Source organism: Myotis davidii, unplaced genomic scaffold (genome assembly GCF_000327345.1).
Source record: "Myotis davidii unplaced genomic scaffold, ASM32734v1 scaffold743, whole genome shotgun sequence".
Lineage (NCBI taxonomy): Eukaryota > Metazoa > Chordata > Mammalia > Chiroptera > Vespertilionidae > Myotis > Myotis davidii.
Window position 1 is genome coordinate 22,862 of NW_006296221.1, and position 7,893 is coordinate 30,754.

The following is a 7,893-nucleotide window of genomic DNA, read 5'->3' on the forward strand; positions in this document are numbered from 1 at the left end:
AATGCCCAAACATGAAGGACTGCCCTACCCAAGGTTCAGGCAGACTTTGATAATCAAGAACCCAAAGCCCTTGTCCTTGGTTGATTTGTTGATGATAGCCATTCTGACAGGTGTGAGGTGGTACCCCATTGGCATTTTGATTTGCATCTCTCTGATGATTAGTTATTTTGAGCATGTTTTCATATGCCTCTTGGCCTTCTGTATGTCCACTTTCAAGAAATGATTGTTTATCTTCCTTTTGTTAAGTTGTATGAGTTCCCTATAAATTTTGGAGATTAAGCCCTTATCAGATGTAACATTGGCAAATATGTTCCCCCATGCAGTGGACTCTTTTGTTATTTTGTTGATGATTTCTTTTGCTATGCAGAAGTGGGAATGAGGAGCGGGGAGGTTAACGATCAACCAAAGAACTTGTATGAATATAAGCATAACCAATGGACACAGACAATAGGGGGGTAAAGGCTTAGGCTGGAGGGTGGGGGCAGGTTGGGAGAGGTCAATGGGGGACAATGGGGACATATGTAATACTTTCAACAATAAAGAATTTAAAAAAAAAACACCCAAAATATTGCCAGTTCCTTTTGTTAGAGAGGGGGTTATAGAAGCCAGGTAATGAGTGGAATGCTGACTGTGTCTGGCTCACAGTACATCGACTTCATTTGTGAACCCACCTGGTAGTAAGTTTCCTAAACCCCAAATAAACGCTTGAATGGATATACTCGGTAGTTGGCATACCCTACATTGGCTCATTTTCCTGTAGGTTAAGAACTATCATAGTGGGGAAGGGCAAGTGGTAACCTCTGAAAGCACCCTTCTACTATCCAAAAGACAAAAATGTAAAAAGACTATCATGTCCTCGAGGTTAGTGCCATTCTGCAGGTGGTGATGCCCATTATATCTCCATTTAATTCGTGCCTCTGTCTCCTGAAAAAGCCGGGTGGATTCTGGAGAATGACACTGACTACTGCTATTTCAGTCAGGTAGCAGCCCCAACTGCAGTTGTGTGCACTGAGGAATCTTTGCTACAGCATCTTAACCAGCCTCTGATGGATGGTATGCAACCAGTGATCTTGCAGATATATTCTATTCATGCTTATCAAGAATGAAAATTTGAAATAGCATTTCTAAGTATTTGCTTAAAACAGATAATAGTAAAGTATACTTTTTAAAAATAAATCACAGGCCTATGATAACACTACTTTCTGGTAACAAATAGTTCCAGGGGAAATGGACCAAACGGGAATCCCAGACATGGGTGACTCATAGGTGAATGAGAATTGACAAATAGGTTGTAATTTTTGGAAGACAAATATCCTGTAGAGAAAATCCCTATAAATATGTGAAGGCTGACTATATCAGTGAGGCTTGGTGCAGGTCTGGAGTTCTAAGACATGTTAGGTTATCTTCCCCATTGGAAAGGATACATTTTTGCATTTTGCATCTTCTGCCACTAAGGATGAAGAATAATACCTGTTAGGTCTCAGGTTTTGGAGGCAGGATATTCCACTCTGGGTATACTACGCTGATTCATATATCAGGTGACAAAATGCTCCCAACTTTGAGTAGAACTGAGGAGCAATGTGGTCTCAGACTCTGGTGCCGTTACCCAAAAGACTGTACTAAGCCCTTAAGTAGCTCAGACACAAACACAAATGAAACCCCTATAAAAATAAAAAATAATTAAAATGTACTGAATACATGTGTCAGGTAATATCATCTAAGAGCATTACCTGCATTATCTAATTTATTTCTCAGAGTAACTATGAAGTATATGGACTATCACAATATACCAATATGAAAACTGAAGGATTAGAAAGGTTAGTTAATTTGTCCGAGGTTATAAAATGAGCAGGTGGCAGAGCTGGGATTTATTACATTTGTAGTTGCCTAAATTTAAAAGCATGGCTTTAAATTTTATGCAGAACATATAATGAAAAACAAAATACATTAAAAATAATTAAAATGCATATGCTAACTATGCAATGCAACAGAACACTACCTATACTTATAAATACAATTCAGTTTGTGAAATTTACACATTATCTTTCAAAATTTGTCACAAAAATTCTTTTGTTTTGCAAAGACAAAACAGAAATTCATAATTGCTTTTACCAGTAATTTATGTACTTGGAGGATTTTAAAGTCAACCTCTCTAAAGTAGTCACATTTTGATATATTGAACACTTGCTGAAACATTAATTCTTTGAACACCAAATCTAAATTTTTACCAGCCAATTAGCCACATCATGCCAGGATCTTGCATATCTCTCCTAGCAGAAAAATAAATGAAATTTATCTCCCCTGTGCTTCCCACTTCAAGTGAACTAGAATACACTTTTCAAGAAGTGTTTGTTGGGTCTAAAGTTCACTTGGAGCTTAAGTTAAATAATGTCTCTAGAGAATGTTTACTAAAACTCAGACATCTTTATAAAAGCCCTAAAGTGCTTTTGGATTTTCAGACAATGGCCTTGAATCTCACACTTCACAAATATGTAGTTAAACATACTGCATTTTTAAAGAATATCAAAGCATATTTCAACCATTGTTAACCCTTCAAAATCTTTCCTGGTCTGTATAAGGCAGAATTTTATAGCTAAATATCCACCATCATAAATAACTGATGGCTGAATTTTGATTATTTTGATGGTTAGCTAATTTACAATGAAGTAAAACATGTTATAGATGATGATAAATTATTCCAAACTTTAAAAAATTCAACAATTCTTTATTGAACTCTTATTTTACTCCAAGTCCTCTTATAACTGTTGCTGATTAAGTATTGAATAAACTGTATACCTCCTGCCTCTGTTAAGATTATATTCTAATCCAATGGAGTTATAGAAAATTAATAAATGAAGAATCAAATTTTAGGCTGTGATAAACTACAATGAAAACAAACACAGGGGTGTGGAGAAAATAACACATTAATTGACTTAATCATAATCTCTTCTGAATTTGAAGTACTGATTTTATATCTAAAAACTCAAACCACTCATGACCACCTTCAAAATATCACTCTGGAAACTGTAAGGTGGTATTTTGAAGTGGCACATGAAACCGATATTAGTTCGCTAGCATTGCCATAGAAAATAGCACAGACTGGGCGGCTTAAATGACAGAACTTGATTGTTTAAGAGTTTTGGAAGCTAGAAGTCTAAGATCAAGATGTTAGCAGGGCTCATTTCTTCTAAGGCCTCTCTCTTTAGTCTCCAGAGAGCCATTCTTTTGTGTCTTCACAAGGCTCTTGGTTCTTTGTGCATGTGATTCCCTTCTCTCTCTCTCTCTCTCTCTCTCTCTCTCTCTCTCTCTCTCTCTCTCTCTCTCTCTCTCTCTCTCTCTCTCTCTCTCTCTCTCTCTCTCTCTCTCTCTTTCTCCTTTTCTCTCTCTCTCATCATCCTGGATATTATTTTCCTCTTGATTTTTAGAGAGAGTGTAAGGGAGAGAGAGAGGGAGGAAGAGAGAGAGAGAGAGAGAGAGAGAGAGAGAGAGAGAGAGAGAGAGAGAGAGAGAGAGAGAGAGAGAGAGAGAGAGAGAGAGAGAGAGAGAGAGAGATGGATGTGAGAGAGACACATTGATCAGTTGCCTTCCCCACATGCCCTAACAGGAGCCAGGTATCAAACCTGCAACCCAGGTACTCTCCCTTGACTGGGAAGTGCACCTGTGACCTTCAGGGGGGGCGGGGGGCAATGCTCTAGCCATTGAGCAAAGCTGGCCAGGACTCTGGTATCTCTGTGTATCCAAATCTTCTCTTCTTATAAGGACACCAGTCAGATTAGATTAATTCCCCCTAAGGGACTCACTTTAACTTAATCACCTCTATAAAGGCCCTGTCTCCAGATACAGCTGCATGTTTGAGGTACTGGGAGTCAGGGCTTGAACATCTGAGTTTAGGGGGTCATAATTCAGCCCATAACAATACCCAATGGTTTTTTGTTACAATCAAGCAGAACATTTTATTAAGGGATTAATACAGGGTAGGAGGAAATGAGGAAGAACACACGAATATGTGTACATAAACACAGAGAAATAGAGATTAGAGTTTTCCTGTGTGTTTTTTTATAGCTAGTGATTGACTTGAATTATACCAGAATCATGGTTCCTTCACTCCTAAAGTTGAGGGCATTCCCAACATTCTGGCATGTTTCAGCTATTGAAGTAGCATATATCATATACAACTCCAGTTGCTCACATTCGAATGATAACATTAGGCAGTCCTTATCTAAAATTAGGACCCAGTCTAAGCTAATACTTGTTACTTACAGTATTTTAGAACTGAAAGAGCCTTGAGGGACACCCTTTCCACACTCCCTTGAATTAAAAATTTCCATGAATGACCTCTTTTACATATTGGGTTCCTCACGGAGCTTCAATTTAAAGGCAGAGAGCCCCATGGTTAGTTGTCGCATACAATGGTCAGAAACCATTTAATGTTCCAGTAGCCTTATTTTGCTACTACTACTTAAGAAATTGTGTCTCTAACTTTAGACAGCCAGGAAGTAAAAAAGCAAGACTGTAAATTGAGGGGTTTTTATTCTAATTATTTGTTCATTTCTCTTCCTTTCTGTACCTTGCTCTGCTACAGGAGTAAAAATGAGCTAAAGTGGTTTGAAGTGTGTCTGTGTGTACACATACATATACCTATGCATAATCCTTGCAACACTGAGAGGCTGGAGTTACCCTCTCTGTGTCACAGATGCAGATCACAAGCGTCAGAGTGGTTAAACACCATTTCCAAGATTGTAGAATCAGAGGAAATGGCAGAGATATAATTTGAAGCCAACACGGTCTGATTTCAAGCCCAGGTCTTATTTTTCCTTCAATACATGATTTCCTCAAATGGTAAAACTCTAATTCTTAGGTTCCAGTTACTTTGTGGATGTGACTTTCTATGTGATATAAGCATGAGAGCTGTGTTTACATGATAATTTGGACACATACAATATTACTATTCAAATTTCCTCCTCAACTTTCAAATTACCTTCCAGAATGTTCCACGAGTATTGACATTAACTAGTTGAATCACCCTATGAAGATTTACAACACATTAAAACTGAGAGAATACTTCCTGAACCAGTACTTTCCACATTCTCAATAACACACAAGTCAAGATTCTTGAATAGACACTCCAATTAGGTCTGACTAGGCTTCCAACTTGACAATCTACCCAACTTTGCAAGGCAAATTTCATAGGAAATATCAATACTGAATAACAAGCTCACCATTCATAAGTGAATTGAAGGGTTACACAGCCAGCAAACTCAAAACCCCTGGTGAGACCTGTCAGCCAAGGGAGGAAGCGATAGGAAAGAGAGCAGGAAGCAACAACAGAAACCAGAGAAGGCATTGCCATCTGGTCTGTCTGTTGCATTCCCCATCCTCTCCTGACTGTGGCTGCTCGATAGAGTGCAATAAGCTGTCAGAGCTTCGAGGCAGGAACCTAGAGGGAAAGTTCAAACTCACCATGCAGGGCCTTCACGCCACTGCTTGGTGTCTGTCCTTCCTTTGAAAGGCAGATGGTCCAATGAGTAATATGTGGAGCCAGCACACCTGTGAGAGAGTTTGTTGCCAAGAGGGTCAAGCATATGGAGTATGTAAAAACTGACAGCCCAAAATAAACAGAGCAAAACAAAAGGGAATTAAGAGATGGGTAATTTGTTCTCTGTGTCACAGATTAGAGCAAGGGAGAAATGAGTTCCAGTTCTGATTCAGAATCAGCTATCAACTATTTTACAACCGAAGTAGGATCTGATCAATTGACATTCAACCATGATTTTTAACCTTCCCACAGGAAATAGGGACTGTTTTCATATATTATACGTGTGAAAGACTTTCGTTATCAGTCAGGGTTTCTAAACGTCGGTGTTATTGACATTGGGGGCCAGATAATTCTTTCTTATGAGGAACTGTCTCCTGTGTGTTATGCAGTATAACTGAGATGTTTAGCAGTATAACTGGCCTCTACCCACTAAATTTCAGAAGCAAACCCCTACGGTCCTACCAACCAAAAATGTCTCCGGAAATTCTCCTGAGGGAAATAATCACCCCCTGGTTGACCACTAGTCTAGGACATTCAAATAAACACAAAAAGTGCTTTAACCACAACCACATTGCCCAGCTCTATCAAATCAAGGTGTGATAATGTCGTTTACCCTATTAGGCATTCAGGGAATGGCCTGTTGGCTCATTAAGCTAGAAAAATATTGGGTTTGGCTGTAAGAATGCTATCTATGTTTTTTTCCCAGGACTAGACCTTCATAGGAGATGTGTGGAATAGATTTGCTCTCGGGAAAAAGCTGGCTTTATGTTCATTCCATTTGGCTCTTTCTTTCATAAGAGAGGAAGATAAAGATTTTACTGGGATCTGATAAAAGCCCAAATTTCTATATTTCTATCCCCTATTCTCTTTTGGATCTCTCTAAATGTTATAAGAAAATGAGTTCAGTATAAATAATAGTTCTATTTGTGCAACTTGCCTCCCTAGTATCCAAATCAGGAAGTTCATATTATATAATTTTTCTAGAACTTATACTGTCGCCCTGCTTTTTTAAAATTAACTTTACGCCGAAACCGGTTTGGCTCAGTGGATAGAGCGTCGGCCTGCAGACTGAAAGGTCCCAGGTTCGATTCCGGACAAGGGCATGTACCTGGGTTGCGGGCACATCCCCAGTGGGAGATGTGCAGGAGGCAGCTGATCGATGTTTCTCTCTCATCGATGTTTCTAACTCTCTATCTCTCTCCCTTCCTCTCTGTAAAAAAAAATCAATAAAATATATTTAAAAAATAAAATTAAATTAAATTAACTTTACAATTATAAGTTTTCAAGAGTTTGTTATGGTTTATACATATGTTATCCATTATACCCCTAACTTACTAAAAGAAAAAATAAGGTCAATATTTTAGTTTACTAAAATTCAGATCTTTTTATACTCAAACACATGAGTTTTTTCACACAAAAAGGTGAATCCGATCGCTACAGTCAAAATATGTTCTATGCAATGTGCTAATGACATGCCATATGGGGAAACTTTCAGTACAGCGAATGTCCCTGCTGATGTATAGAGAGCACTTTCAAATGTTCACAGAACAGCTCGTTGCAAAAATATTCAGCCTAGCACATATTTTTAATTATTTTTTAATGTTTAGGAAAAATGATGTGTGCAATAGTATTTTGTTTGTTGAATTAAAATGTCAAATACAATTTTGTTAAATAATATGGAAGACAAATTCCTTTATAGGAGGTTATAGCCTAATTTGTTGAACAAATCAAGTAAATGCAACCTTATGAAATACCTTATCCTAAGGCAAATGCAATCTGGTGAGATTTAAATAAAATGTGTTTTTTTTTCTAATATGAAATAAAAGAAATGATGAGTCTCTATGTAAAAATCATTTCTATAAGGGTACTTTTATATTGAATACCTTGCAATTACTAGGTAGAACAATGAATATGTATATATGCGCGTGTGTATATATTTGTATGCACATATATACTTATTAAGTACATCACGGTAAGATTGTGAGAAGTAGTATGATGCAATAGGTTATTTGTTAATGTCCTCTATAAAGTGCTGTTACTGCCCTGGACAGTGTGGCTCAGTTGAAAATGTTGGCCTGAGCAGGGTCGCAGGTTTCCTTCCTGGTCCCAGTCAGAGGCGCATATGCCCATGTCCCCATTGCAACATGTCAGGGAATTAAGTACCCCTCCTCCTCAGCATCCCTCAACTATTGACTGATGAGATTTTATGCAAAATTTCCGCTTTCCCTGGACCCTCCTGTGGGATACCTTTGAAGCAAACCACCCCTCCTCCTCAGCAGCCCTCAACTATTGCCTGATGAGATTTTTGCAAAATTTCCACTTTGCCTGGACCCTCCTGTGGGATACCTTTGAAGCAA